The 16,105-nt window shown below is 38.1% G+C and overlaps 1 protein-coding gene across 1 annotated transcript in view; it reads right to left on the minus strand.

Annotated features, from left to right (window-relative positions):
- LIPC (lipase C, hepatic type) overlaps window positions 1-16,105 on the minus strand; it is a 231,140-nt gene that overhangs the window by 10,442 nt on the left and 204,593 nt on the right. The gene's annotated exons all lie outside the window — the stretch shown is intronic.

Here is a 16,105-nt window from a genome sequence, read left to right on the forward strand (position 1 = left end):
AGCTGGCATTTTCTTGAAATAAAGGAGACTCATTCCTGGAACTGAAATGCCTCTGGCCACAAAGTGAAATTTTAGATCATGGGAATGAGAGAATTGTGGATTGTGGTGACCAAAGCGTTTCCAGATATTCCGATCTTGGCAAACATCCAATGGATCATTGGTCAGGGCTTTGAATGAAAATCAACTTGTGTTCAGGTAATCTGTGGGTGACCTAAGATGGAATTAATTTCAAACAGGTTTCTTTGAAGAAGAAACTAGAAGTTAGAGGTAGGACAGTATTTTTTTTTTAATCTGCATGATCCAGTTTACAGTAATAGCTCACTTACCTGGTATACAAATGTCATGAGAATTAATAACTACAATCTGTGTCTAGAGGAAGGGAAAGCTTTTTCTGTCTATGTATAGAGATTAAGGAAATGTCTAGTGAGACTGTGCTGACTGGCATCCTCTCCTGAGGTCTTTACTAACTGGTGGCCACACTGGTTTCTTGTCCTTCTCAGGTATACATGATAGCAAGCCTCTGCTATTAACCAAAGAGAAAGAGCACAAAGGGGCTTTCTTCAGAGCTCTCAAGCCTGGGATGACCACAAATATGACCTTGAAGCTTCATTTTACAATAATCCTATCATCTACATAGTTCATGAGATTACACTGGCTCTATAAATTTCTCTAGTGTCACTTGACACTGGATTTCTCCAGTGTTGCCCTCAACCCTGCAGGCATTTTTAGATTTATCTCCAAGTCTTTTTCTGGGCCCTTGGTGGACTCTTTCTAAAATTAGAATTTCATTATTTTTATGGGAAACAGGTAGGTAGTGACAAAAATGGGTTAGTGCAGTATCAGAGGAGACCCAGGGTACAATGGAAAAGACACTAAGCTTGGAATCACAGGACTTGAATTTCAGATCTCAGTTCAACCCTTTACTGTCTGTGTGATCTGGGGCAAGTCATTTAACCTCACTGTCCCTCAGTTTTGTCATCTGTTAGAAAAGGGGTTAAACTAGATTAAGATTCCTTCCAGCTCTAGCTCTGTAATCCTGAACATGAGAGGCCATGGGCTTTCTCCCCCACTCTAAGCTTCTCATAGTATACCTCTTTTTTCTCTAAGCACCTTCAAAGAGATTTCAATAGACCCAGCTGGCCCCCTTTCTTCGAAAGACATTTAGAGCTGTCCAAAAGCAAAATGAGCTGCCTCAGGAGACAATGGGAAAGAATTCTGGATATGGATTTGGAGAAGATTGACCTGGATTCAAATCCCACCTCTTTGTGCTTAATATCTATATGACTATGGGCAAGTTACTTAAGTTCTGCTTTAATTTCCTCATCTATAAAATGTGGATCATATTACCTCATAGCTTAAGTATTAGATTCAAATGGAATGATGTAGGTAAAGTACTTTAAAGATCTTAAAATGCTTAAAATGATATTGTTTTTAATCATGGGGGGGAACCCACAATGATGAGCTTGAAGACCCACTGAAGTATCAAAAATATTATGTCCAGAGGCCTTTGAGTGGAGGCTGCATAACTACTTGTCAGTGATGATATGGCAGTTGTTGTTGAGTTATTTCAATTGTATCTGACTCTTCATGACCCCATGTGGGGTTTTCTTGGTGGAGATGCTGGAGTAGGGTTTACTATTTCCTTGCCCAGCTCGTTTTATAGATGAAGAAACTGAGGCAAACAGGGTTAAGTGACTTGCTCAAGGTCACATGGCTAATAAGTGTCTGAGGTCAGATTTTAGTTGATTGGTCAAGGTCCCTGCTTCTAGCTCTCGAGGCTGATCTGATGCAATAACCCTTTTACCCCATTTCAGAATTAGGGACTTCTCCATAGCAGTTCAAATCTGACCTCAGACACTCTTTGGAGAATTTTTGCCTTTTTGGAAGGGGGCCATCTCCAGTCATCCTGATCTTTATTTTGATACTGGATCCATATGGCTCCAGATGAGAGAATGAGGCTGGTGACTTTGCACAGCCCTGCCTCACTTAAGTCCAATTCACTTGCAAGTCATGACATCTCCTTCCAGATGTCATGGTCCTCTTTGAGAATGAAGGCCAAACAACAATAACAATCCTCAGGGTAGGCTGACAGTCCCATAACATAAAATAACCCTAGTCCCAAAGAAGACATGGGAGAACTGGTAGGATAATGTTGCTACCTCATATCCAGAACCATCTATACCTTGTACGAAGGCATCTAAAAAGTTAAAAGCTCTTAACTTACATATTCCTTTAAATGCATCCAAATGCAATCCATTTCAAGCAGCTATTATCCTGAGAAGTGGGCTTGAACAAATGTTCAAGCAGAAGTTCTCACCAAGTCAGTGAAAAGTGAAGTGCGTAGTAATAGATGAAGCTGCTTCATTTCATTTAACTGTTGATTTTACTAGTTTTTTGTTGTTCCTGCTTCTCTTGCACATTCATCCTGTTTATAGTGAGCCAAGCATGGGGCACCTAGTTGAAGAAAAGAATTTCTCTGGTTTTCTGTGATGATCTTCCTTTATTAGAATACGTAGCTAGTAAGTATTTTTGAAGCTGGGTTTGAACTCAAGTATTCTTAACTCTGGGTTTAGAGCTCTATCCACTGCACCACCCAGCTGCTTCTGAGCATGGTGGTTCCCAGCTGTAATCCCTGATCCTGGGGAGCAAAGGCTGATGGTTCACTGGGGCTCTGGAATTCTGAGGTATAGTTGGCTAAGCTAATCACGTGTGCATGCTAAGTTTGGCATCAATATGGTAAGAACCCAGGAGTTAGGGGTCATTAGGCTTCAAGCGAAGCTGGCAGGTCAAAGTTTCTATCCCAGTGAATAGTGAAATCAGTGGTCACTGCACTTCTGGTCTGGGCAAGATAGGGAGACTCAGTCTCAAAAAAAAAAGGCACTTTGTAAAAAACTTCAATATGTAATATAAATGTGAGGAATTAATATTATCCAAGTTATCTATTATGTAACTTCATTGCTTATCTTCTCCCATCCTCAGAAGTGATTTGTCTATAAAGTATGCTATTCAAAATCTTTGTGAGCTAGAAGATATAAGGTATCCATTCCTGAATTGGTGAAATCAATTAGACATTTACAGATAGGTAATAGTTTTCATTCACCACACTTTCTTCTGGCTCTCTGATGTTTCGGTTTTAGATGATTTCTCATTGGGACTACAGGCTCTACCCCGAGGTACTTTAGTGGTAGCGAACAATCCTGTATGGTATAGGTTTACTGAGTTCGGGTAAGAAAGTGGAAAAGAATCTTTTCTCCCTCAGTCCTTCACTGTCTTTGAATGAAAACAAAAACTCTCAAGTGTGGAAGAAAATGCTTGGTAATTGTGTTTGGTTACATCTTTGCCTCGAAATTGAGAACTTAAACTTGGGTTCTCCGAGGAGTTATATGCTTTTGCCTGATTGTTGTTGTTTTTCCTTTTTTCTCAAAGAGGACCATGATTTCAGGAAGATGATGCCCTGAATCGCAAGTGAATTGGATTTAAGTGAGGGAGGGCTGTGTAAAGTTACTAGCCTCAGTCTTTCCTCTGGAGTCATCAAGGACCTTTCAAAGGACTTTTCAAGGATGTTTAAAATGGGTGTAACTGCTGATGTATGGGGATGAACTGGTGAACTTGAACTTAGGGTAAGAATTCAGTGCTGATGACTTTTGAAAATGATGGATAAGAAATATAAATTGGATTGGAAACCTGTTATGAAATTTGTATACTTCAGGAAGCAGGGGGTAGTGCCTTCTCTTCTGCCTACAAAATTCCTCACAGCCTGGTTCAGGTGCTTTGTCATCAATGCTAACTGATGATGAAGCATAGCAGGGGACCAGTGGTGTTTTGTTTTTGTTTTTTTGTTTTTTTACAAATTGTGACTAAGAATCTCAGGCAGAAACAATTAAAGTTAATTTAGTCTCACAAATAGTCCCTTCCACGACTGCTATGGAAAAAATGATGATTTATGCAGAAGAGTAGTAAAGAATGCTAATTTCACCTATTTTGTTTTCTGGGTATCTACTTAAAGAGTGGATGGACTGATAAAAATGAAAATAATGTTACAAATATAGACTATAAATTTTCCATACTTGTTTGCCAAGTTGATTCTGAGGTAGAAAAACATTTTTTCAAGTCCTGGGGTTTCCACAATGGACCTGTGAACTCTTTTCTATGGGTTACTCCACAAATGTAGATTGGAATCCCTACACAGTGTTTCATCTTGTTTGATTCTTGATCATCTTTTTCCATAAGGAAAGATTCACAGAGAACCTCTCTAGTGTCTCAGAGGATTTCCTTGGTTCCATTAACATTTTGAGATCTCCCCTCTGATGGTGTGACCAGCTCAGCTCCTTTTCTGGTCAGACACATCCACAGTGATCTCTTTTTCACTATTTCTTTACATGTAGTCCCTTGTTGGTATATGCCACTGCCTACTTACACCTACCAGACAGCTTTCCTTTTGCCCTTTGGGTCACTTGCAATTTTAATTCTTCTGTAATTATTTTGTTCAATAATTCACAGTGATACATCTTTGCTGGGAGAATTGCTGTTAAAAATATAGACTTTAAAAACCAATCAGTCAATATTTATTAAGCACCTACTATGTGCCAGGCTATGTGTTCTAAGTGCTGGGGATACAAAAAGAGGCAAAAGACAGTCCCTGCCTCCAAGGAGCTTACAGAAAAACATTGCTACTTCCCTATCACACCCCTTTGCAGAGGTGAGAGATCCACAGGTGTGGGACATTGCACATATTTTTAGACATTTTTAATGTATTGATCAGATTTGCTGCTATTTTCTCCTTTTTCCTTTAAACTATGAGTTTTTGTATGGCGTGCCTCTCAGAGAGAGAAGAGGGAGAGAAACATTGGAGAAAATCTTAGTGATGTAAAAAAAAACCCAGAAGATTTCAATAAAAATTATTTATAAAAACTGATACTTTTTTTTTTGGGGGGGGGAGTAAAATGGATGCTTCCTAACAATTCCCCTCTCCATAAAGTACATTCTATAAGCAGTTAGGTGATGCCGTGGATAGACTGCTGGAGTCAGGAAGACCTGAGTTCAAATCCAGCCTCAGACAATTACTAGCTGTGTGATTCTGTTATTTTATTTGCCTCAGTTTCCTCATCTGTAAAATGGGAATAATAATAGCACCTATCTCACAGGATTATTGTGAGGATCAAATGAATTAGCAAATTTTTTTTTTTTTTTTGCTTTTTGCTAGGCAATTGGGGTTAAGTGACTTGCCCTGGGTCATACAGCTAGTATGTGTTGGGTGTTGTGTGTCTGAGATCAGATTTGAACTCAGGTCCTCCTGACTTCAAGGTCGGAGCTCTATCCACTGCGCCACCTAGTTGCCCCACTTTGCAAACTTCAAAGCACATTATAAATGCTAGTTATTAGAATTATGATAATTATTTCTCCTAGTATAGTTCAGGAAAACCACTGAATAGAGTAAATTCAACTAATATCACATTGCTCTTTTGCAGTTTACTGATAATAACAGAAAGGAAAGATGTGTGTTTTAATTTTAGTAGTTTGGTACCAACATTGTCTGTGATGTTTGATCTGTGTTTTATTGCCTTTTCTTCTTAGCTTTATTTACATTGTTTTAGTTGTGCACATTGCCCCTTTGGCTCTTTTTTGTTCACTGAGTATCACTTCATATAAGATTTTCCAAAATTAGCAGAATGATTTATATTTATTGTTTTTTATGGTCCAATAATATTCTATCTCCTTATACTAAAATTTGTTCAGCAATTCTCTATTCATTGGACACATGGTTTATTTCCAGAGGAAAAAAAGGCTTTTGGTTGCATCATATAGCACTGAATCACTTAAAGTGCTGCAGTTTCCTAGAAATTCCAGTCTAATCTCTTCCTTCTAAATTCTGGTTGTAGCTGGTTGTTTGTATATTGTACCTGCCCAAAATAAATGTACAGATGGACTAACTAGTGAATATCAATGCTTTTGATTTTTGATACATTATAGGTCTTTGAAAGTAAGGGATAATTATGATTTGGTTTGGTTTTTTTTCCAACCTCAAGTTATAGTCTGGGCAATATGTGCTTTTCGTCCATTTTGTTTTTCCATGTGGATGTCTAGCTCTATTTCTTTTGCATGGCAGTGGTTTTCATTGAGAAAGTTCTTTAGCATTCAAGTGCTTAGTGCAACAAAAATGTCATTTCTGAATAGAAACATATTTAATCCCTTACTATCAATAGGGAATCCTTCTTTTATCTGGGCTCTCGTATGAAATTCTCCATGATGATGGCAAACACCATAGGCAATCGTATAGTCCCATTGGTTTTTTTTTCCTTATCTGATGTTAAAAATCAAAGCTGCATTGAACTATTAAACTTATCATACTTAGTTACAAGATTGAACAAAGTAATCTTTATGGTTTTAAGTGTTACAGAATCTTGTATGATTTACCAAAGGCAGAGAATACCTTGTTTAAGGAGAAGCTTTATTACTACATTTGTGTATAACTGAGTCAGATACCTTTTTGAAATTAATAGTGAATACAGTGGGATTTTATATTTTCTATGTTTATCAGTCTGGTGTGTGACTGAGGTGTGGTCTGCTGTGGAATATTGTCTACAAACAACATGCCTGTTTCTGATGTTTTCACCTGGGATATACTTGATGCATGGAATTTCATCAATATTTTGTGGAGATAAGGGAAAAAAAACTAGATGCATGGGTTCAATAGCTGCAAGGTATCTTTTTGGTAATCTTTTTTTTTCTAGTAGAAATTAGTATTCATGATTTTTCCATTCTTTTGAAATCTCTCCTTGTTTGACAGATTTTGAAAATCAATCCCTGCATATCTTTAAAATTGTTCTGCCTTCAATAAAATTTTCCCTGGGATATACTCGGATCTAGCTACCTTTCCCCAGCTTCATCTTCTTAAGTCCCATTGCCACTTCCTTAGTTGGGAACTGAAGTGGTTGAATCTAGATGTTGTGATACCATTCTAGCTGCTTGTCAGAGTAGGTGACTATAGAAACAAAGGAGATCTGTCCTATTTCATATCTATTTGTTCTACTCATTCCGGTAGATGTTCTTAGGATAATTTAGCTAGCCTGGATATTATGTCAAATTCTCTATTAGTTCATTTTCTCCTTGACTGATTTTTGCTATTTTGTGAGGCAAATTGCTTATAATTTCCTATATCATTTTTCCACATAGGCTTGGTGATCTTCTTGCTGGATGGGGAACCTGTGGCCTCGAGGCCACATATGACCCTCTTGGTCCTCAAATATGGCCCTTTGACTGAACCCAAACTTCACAGAACAAATCCCCTAAATAAAAGAATTTGTTCTATAAAGTTTCAATTTAGTCCAAGGACTGCACTTGAGGACCTTGAGGGCCACACGTGGCCTCAAGGCCACGGGTTCCCCACTCCTGTTTCTTGGCTGTTCTGTCTTTCTACTTGGCAAGAACATCAAGGGTTTTCTGACTGAGGTAGTCCAAGGCTTTCAGCCACCTGGCTATGGCATTCATTAACATCTCTATGGAATGATGATGGAATCAAAGTCTTTACTTTTGTCCATTCATCAGAGTAGATGGTTTACATTTAGGTAGGTCAGGTTGGAGCTGTTGTTGTCCCACATAGTGTCTCTTTAGCTTTATCCTTTCTTCTAATTTGATTTTTGATTTTGACATTTGCTCTAACCCATCAATAACCTGATTTTACATAGGAAGCAGATTCTGAAATTCCTCCAATGCACATTGGAAAGCAGACATTTCTTGTGCAATATGATGTCACCTATTTCATTTTAAAAATATTAATTAGTGATGGTCATGGTAGTACCCTATAACTCTTTTCTTTTGAATAAAAATTAATTTTTCATGTACAGTATATGGTTACAAGCTTTTGGCTTCTTTCATTTCATAACCCCAAACTGTATTCTCCAATGTCATTTTCACAATCTTCTCCTATGCTCATCTTTGCATTGAAATCGCCGAATATAAGTAAATCAAGCCTTTCTACCAGAAGAGACAAGGATTGAAGTGATTAGAGAAACACAAGAAGAATCAACTCCAGTAGGAAGACGGGAAGCAAGGTAGGTAATTATATTTGAGTGAAAGGGCCTTCCTTGCCAGTAATAACATTTCTATTTAAAAGACAGAGCATTTCTGATTCAGTTAGGAGGAAGCAAGAAAGTGTTAATTGCTAATCAAGGCAGTGGAGTGTTATATCTGGGGGGAAAGTGAGAAGCCTGCCATAACTTAAGTTTCACTCAAGAGTCCCCTCCAATTCAGTCCCTAGTGCAGCAAACAGACATGGCACCCAGGAAGACTGCTGCACAGATTAGCCAAAGGAGCTACCAGCAGGAATCATAGAGAACCATAGTTCTCAATTCCAGGGAGTACAGAGAGCAAAGGGAATCTTGTAATAGCCTGAAGGGAATGTGTATTGTTTCTGTTTCTTCCAATAGCAATTATTTATTTACAAAGTGCAAGCTGGTCTCTGTCTTAGAGGAGATAAAAAGGATGAATAAATCTCTAGTCTGTTTATTGTTGGGGAGAATAAAGTCTTCTTTAAAAAATGTAAAATCTTTAAAAGAAGGCAAAGAAGAAAAGGGAACTGAAGAGACAGAGAGAAGGCCTAGCCTGGGTCAGAAGTTTGGAGAACAGAAAAATGTGGCGCAGAGAAGGAGAGGAAGAAGGACCACTGAATATTTCAAGCTAAGAATTTGGAATAAAGCTCTTCCCACAAAGGGATTTGGGGGGAAGAACTACTGCATCTTTTCAAAAGGAATCAGCTTCTTATGCCATAATGAATTATCCACAGATCTCATCAAAAGAGGTCATCCAGTAGTGGTTAGAAAAAAAGGAAATGAATAATTGGTTGATGAACCCCTACAAAGGGGTGCCAACACAACTTGTTGTCAATATGGTATAATAATAGAGAGATCTACTGTCTTAATGGGGTTTGTATGTGGCAGAAGTCTTCCTAAGACTTTTCAAACCTGAAGACCACTATTATTTCCTGGTGATTCACTGAGGAACAAATAATAGCAACGTATTAAAACTGTGAAGCATTGCCGAGGATCATTGAAGCGCTGGACAAGAAACAAAGGTCCTTAGGCAGGTATAGGTAACATTTTTTTTTATCACTGTTACCTTTTAAAGGTAGGAGCTTCTGAGTAGAAAGGTAGACTTAGGAAGTGAACAAATGACTAATTTGATGGTGGCCAACAATGGGATTTGAATTTCCGGACCATGACTTAAAATATTGGAATTCCAGATTCTGACATAAAGATGGAGTGTACTTAGTGAAACCCAAATATATATTTAAATGGAATCTAATCAGAAGGAAGGCTCTAAATTGAAAAAGGAAAAGAGGAAATTGAGTAATCTATCCACCAAACCAAATACCATAGAAGGTAAGGAGGAACAACAAAAGATGGAGAATAACAAGTGATAAGATCAATAATTCATATGGGACAATATCCAAGAAAAGAGGCAGTGGGAGAAAAATTCATTAACTCAGATGTTTGTATATGCAAATATATAAACTCTAGGTAGTAAACGGTGTGAACGAGATCTTATATTGTAGACTTAGAGGTAGAAAAGACATTACAGGCTAGTTCAGCCCCCTCATTTTACAGATGAGGACAGTGAGGGCCAGAAAGGCTAAGTCACTTACCCAATGTGGCAAAGGAAGTATTTGAACCCTCATCCTCAAACCAACTCGAGCTCATTTCCTTTTACTGTGTTGCCTCTCATGGTACTTTTATTATGAACACTAGGTATATAAAGATGCATGTAAACCCATATTCTCTTCTGCTGGGCATGCTACAGATCTTACTTCAAAAGAAGTACATTTGATTTCATAGGTTTCATTGAGTTTTGGTGGGATGAGATTCATGCCAGGAATATGGTTTTGGAAGAGTGTTCAAAAGGAACAGAAGAGATAAAAGGACTGTTGAAGTAACACTTTTTAAAGAAGCTATACTCTTGTGAGGAAATCCAGACAGAGATGGGAAACATGGCGGAAACCATTTAGATGAAGATCAGTCTAGGGAAAAACAGAAGCAATCATGCCATTTAATTTCAATTCAGCCAGCACTTATTAAATGCCTACTATGTGCAAGAGCCCCTGTTCCAGGTACTTAGGATACAGAGACACAAATAGGATATACATCTACCCAGATAAGTAAATGCAAAATATATATTAAAAAAATCATTGGTGTATAATGTTGACAAAGGATTTAGGCAACACTTTCAGGAAACAAAGCACAGACCTGTTATATACTCCCTCTTCACCTTCATGTGTTTTAGAATCCCTACCTTCCTTTGAGGTTCTGCTCAGTAAATCCTTCCTAGGATTTCTGTAAATTCCTATCCCAATCAACCCATTTGCTAGGATCCTTGACTATATTTTGTATTTATTTATCTTTATATTTTCTCTCTAGTAGAATGTAAACTATTTGAGGTTATGGATTGTTTTATTTACTTTGCTTCTCTAATGAAGTGCAGTGGCTGGAACATGGGGAGTTAATCCTTGTTGAATGAATGAATAAATGAATGATATGGAGGCATTACATAGTAGTGATTGGGGAAATTACTCTATCCAGATACTTTCTGGAGCTCTAAATTTACCAAAAGCAGGACAGGTGATATTTTCTTAACTTGCCTTAAACATAATTTCATTTTTAAAAATTAAAGATAGGAAAGCAACAGGAAGAACCTTGATGTGTATTCTGTATGTGATTCACCAGGTCTGTCTGCAACACATCCTACAGTACTGAAAGGGCTGTGATTGCTGAGTCATTGTCAGTGATTTTTGAAAGATTATGGAGAGTGAGAAAAGTACTGTAAAACTGGAGAAGGGCATGTATCCTCATTCCAAGAAAGAAAATAGGGTGCATTTTATAAGATGTAGTCCTGTAAACTTGGCTTTGGTTCCTGGCAAAATTCTAGAGCGTATTATTAAACAAATATGAACTGGTCATTGAAAGAGATGTGTGAACCATGAAAGGAAGTGACCATTCAGTCTTGAAATTCATGAAAAAGAAGGAGAGAAAAAGCCAAGCATAGTTTAACATGCTTTGAAATTTGGGGAAAGCATTTTTCAAAAGGAAAAAAGAGGATATCCTCTAAAGAGAGAGGATAAGTAGGATCTAATGTCCTAAAAATCTTCAGGGTAAGTTGGCTCAAGAGAGATGATATATTCTCAAGAATGAAATTCTGAAAACACACCAAAAAAAAAATTCTGAAAACCCAGTTAGCTAGGCTGATCCTTAGACATTAAGTCTACTACCAGGTCAGTATTCTGAGTCTTTTCAGTTTGGTGTTACTGACTAGAGATGGCACTCTGTTGGTAAAGCAGGGTGACCTCTATGTCATAGTGAAGCCTCAGAATAGGTAGAAATGGGGTTGTCCTAAAAGTATCATAAAGGGAAGTTAGCAGTAACACACTTAGATCACTTTGGGGTTTGTGATTCCATTGAGAAGAAAGAGGGGGACCTGCCTAAAGAGACTGATAGGGGCCTAGGGAATTCATTGGACAACTCAGATTTTTTTAAAAGAAATGTGTAGAAGATGGGATCAAAGCAGGTAGTGAAAAGTAAATGCAAAAGTGTAACAATTACTAGTCTAGTAACTAGTGTCAGGATTGCCAAAGCCTAGAATGAACTGAATGAACCAGTAGCAAAACTGAGGAAAAAAAGGTTTAAAAAAACACAAACCTGTGTTGGGGGCAAGAGGGGAATTTTAAAAGGGATAGAACCACTGCTAATGATGATACCAATGGATTACTGTAGAAAGGCAAAGCTACTTATTTCTTTTTATTTTTCTCTTTTCTAAGGAGAAGGATCTTTGAACTAGGCAGAGTAACAAAAATGGTTATCAGTGACTTGAGACTGAAGGTAAAGGAAGAGCTCATATTAAAATGTCCTCACTGAGTTTAAAGTCATGAAGTTTAAAGGTCATGAAAAATTACATTCTGTCAGGATACTGACAGAATTATTATTGACGTACTGTAGTTTGTGGTCTTTGAGAGATCTTGGAGAATACGAAAAGTACAATACAAGTGGAAAAGGGCAAATGTTCCAATTTTCTAAAAAAGGGATAAAGGGTTGATTGTTCAAACTCTAGGCCTGTAATTTTGACTTAAGATTTTCAAAAAAATTATAGAACTCATTAATAAAGAGATGGTTTATAAGTACTTAGAAAAGGAAGGCAATGATCACTAAGAGCCGGTATAGTTTATTAAGAAGAGATCATGTCAGACTGACTTTATTTGCTTTTTTATGACAGGATTGTTAGGCTAGCTGGAATTTACCTAGAGCTCAGCTGTACATTTGATATGTTATCTTTGTCAACAAGATGGAAAACTCTGGGCTAGATAATAGCAAGGTGGTTCCAGAATAGCTTAAATAAGAAGATCTGAAGCATAGTCATTACAGGGTTGGAGTCAGCTTGGAGATTGGTCTCTGTGATGGTCATTTTGGAACTATAAGGAATCATACAGGATAGAAGGACATTCTGTATTTTTGTCTATTGAATAGGTCTCCATGGCCAAAAATTTCATCACCTTCTGATGATGAATGTTTTCCCAGTTAACTAGACTGATCCTCAGACAATAAGTGTACCACCAGGCCAGTACCCCAAGTCTTTTCAGTTTGGTGTTACTGGCTAGAGATTGCATTTTCTTGGTAAGGCAGGGTGACCTCCGTGTCATGTTGAAACCTCAGAACAGGTAGAAACGGTGTTACCCTAAAAGTGTTATAAAGGGAACTTAGCAGTAAGGTCCTAAGATCATTTTGAGGTATGTCTACTAATTCTTAGGCATTTGTGATACTGGGTTAAATATGGCAACTAATGATACTTGAAGACATGTGATCTGAAAGAGTGAGAAGGTTGATGATTTTATTGTTCTACCTATAGGAATTTTATATTCACGAGATCTAGAAATAGTTATGGGACACATTGAAAGAGTAGAAGGAGAGTACTCCCTTTCCTTCTTTCTACTCAGGTCAGTGAATGACAGCAGTCACTATAATTGGTGGTTATACCACTGATTACCATGATGGCTGACTTGATGTTGACCTATTTGTGGCCCCATCACCCAGTGATAAGAGATGAAGGAAGAGCACCATATCTCCACTTCCTATCACTGACTTGGAAAGTAAAGAACAAGAAAAGATAAGTACCATCCTAGGATGCTTGGTGGCTACTAAAAATTATCAGTATCAGTCAATCAATAATAAGCATTTATCAGACACCAACTTCATGCATGACAGGTATTGTGCTAAACACTGGAGATATGAAGACAAAAATGAGACAGACCCTGCCCTCAGGGAACTTATTCTATTTGGGGAAACAATATGTACCCATGAATACATACAAAATATAGCTGGATAAGGACTGACCCTGTAATTTCATCGGTATAAGGTTAATTCCAGGATGGGGAAACTTCCCTCTTCCAATGCTGGCCAGCATCTTCTCTTCAACTTATAGTCTTAGAACCCTGAGAAGTTCAGTGACTTGCCCAGAGTCACACAGCTGTCAGGAGTCAAAGGTAGGACTTGAGCCCAGGTCTTTCTGGCTTTAAGGCTTGTTCTTTATTCTTTATAATAATTATTTATTCTTTATTGCCTCTAAGAATATGTAAAATGTATAAAAATAAATTTAATTTTTTAGTGGGGAGGAAGCATTAACAGTTGTATAATTTAGGAAAAGCCTCACATGGGAGATAGTGTTTGAGTTGAGCTTTGACAAAAGTAAGGGATTCAATGAGGCGGAGGAAAGGAGGAAATGTATTGTAGACATGGGGAAATTCCAGAGCAAATTCAATGAGATATGAGCTGGAATGTCATGGGTGAGGAACCTCAAGGAGGCCATTTTGACTAGATTGAAGAAGACACAAATTGTTATGTATACTGGCCCTGGAAAGGTAGATTGGATCCAGGTTGTGAAGGCCTTTAAGTTCCTTATGGAGGCATTTGTATTTAATCCTAAAACCAAAAGGGAACCATGGAAATTTATTGAGTAGGTCAGTGACATGGTCAGACCTGTGCTTTAGGAAGATAATCTTGCGGGGCAGCTAGGTGACGTGGTGGATAGAGCACCAGCCCTGAAGTCAGGAAGACCTGAGTTCAAATCTGACCTCAGACCAAACACTTGACACTCATTAGCTGTGTGACCCTGGGCAAGTTACTTAACCCCAATTGCCTCACCCCCCCCAAAAAGGAAGATAATCTTGGCAGCTGTGTGGACAATGGATTGGAGTGGAGAAAGACTGGAGAAAAGGAGATCAGTTAGAAGAGTATTGCAACTGTCCAGGTAGGAAGTAATGAGGGCCTGGCCTGGGGTGGTGGCTGTTTAAGAATGGAGGGGGCACTTAGATATTGCAGTCAGATATTCTCCTAATTGTCCACCGTCTCCCATTCTATTTGCCTCTCACTTCAAGCTTTCTTCCTTGGGAAACTTTCAAAATACATTCCCAAATACTAACAGTTTTTAGTCTACAACTATTGAATATTTTCATTTCACAACAATCCTGTGAGGTAGGTAGTATAAGTATTATTATGCCCCATTTTACAAGATGAAGAAACTGAGGTGCAGAGAAGTTAAGTGACCTGTTCAAAATCATACAGCTTCTAAATGGCAGAGCTGGGGCTCAAACTTAACTCTTAAGACTACACACTTTCCACTATTACTGCACTGTCCTCATCTTAAAATTTTTTTTGAATGTTTAGAGTCTTAAAAAATGTATTCTCTTTTCTCTCCATTTTTGTCTACATAATTTCTCTTTTTTCACCATTTGCTGGCAGGCTCTCCAATGAGATAGTTCACAGAGTATAAATTCAGTCATGAAATGCTTAAGGAATAGCTACCCCAGCATAGGGGCCAGTCCTTCTTTGTAAAAGGCTGCCCTTCCCTGTCTGAAACACTCTGCTTCAGACACAGAAATTTTATGCCCATGATGCAATGCTGTGATTACTTGAATTGCTTGGCTCCTTGATGGAATCGGGAGAGGAAGTTAAAGTTCAGGCAGGTAAAGGGATCCTTTGTTTAAAAAGTAATTTACTTGGTATTTGCAACCTTTCCCATCACCATGCGTAGCACCGATAAAGTTATCTAAAAATGTCAGCAAGGCAGTAAGATGTGAGCTTGTAAGATCTGTGCATAAGGCAGAAATGTTGATGCAAACAGATGTAGGATTATTCATCCTGTAAGATTTTAACCTAAATGTAAGTACCACATTCCTCCTACTTTCTTTCCCTTCTGGAGTTAGTCTGAGATTATGCCATGGCTCCTCCTCTGACCTCCTCTTCAACCCAGAGAGGGACCAGAATTGTGTTTGTTACCCTGGGGTAATTTGTCACTCAGCTGATGTTGGGTTGGATGAAGGTATCCAGTAAAATCAGCTGATTAAACCCTTGGGGGAAGTTTGGTTAGAAGAACAAAGTTTGCTTCTTTTTGATAAAAAAGAAGTTGGCCCACATGATTTGTTCTAGGAGATACCGGGGCTTTTTTAGCTCTTGGCAGGGAGCCTGAATGTATTAAGCTGGATGTTGGGAGAAAAAAAAAAACAAATGATTCCGTGAGAACTTTATTGACTAGAATATGTGCTGTTTTAGAATTGGGACGTTTAAATTACTAATAATTTATGTAGTTACAAGTTTATATAGTCATAAGTTATATAACTTAAGTAGTTATAGTTTATAGAACTTATATAGCTTATATAATTAACATGTAGTTCCTTAAGGTTTACAAATTGCTTTCCTCACAAGAAAGATCATTAGAGCTAGAAGGGAATTTGGAGATGATCTTTGCCTACTCCTCCCCTCCTCAAGAAAACTTGAATGAAAGGAATGGAATGAATGACCTGAGTGGGTTGACACACCGAGTTAGTTATGGAGCTGGGACGAGATTTCACATTTTTTGATCCCCATGCTTTTGTGCACCTACCATTGTACATCTGCATGCAGTATATGTGTACATAACCCTTGCCTAAAAGCCCATTTATGCGGAACTCTTCTCATTGGTAGATATTGATTATTCAGTGTTTGGTGCCTTTGCGAGGAGAAGAGTTGGTGAAAGTTGGTGACAAGAGAGAGCCTGGTCTTCTGGCTTCCAACTCTGAGAGAGAAGTGATGCT

The sequence above is a fragment of the Vombatus ursinus genome, unplaced genomic scaffold (genome assembly GCF_900497805.2).
Source record: "Vombatus ursinus unplaced genomic scaffold, bare-nosed wombat genome assembly UNPS02009205.1, whole genome shotgun sequence".
Lineage (NCBI taxonomy): Eukaryota > Metazoa > Chordata > Mammalia > Diprotodontia > Vombatidae > Vombatus > Vombatus ursinus.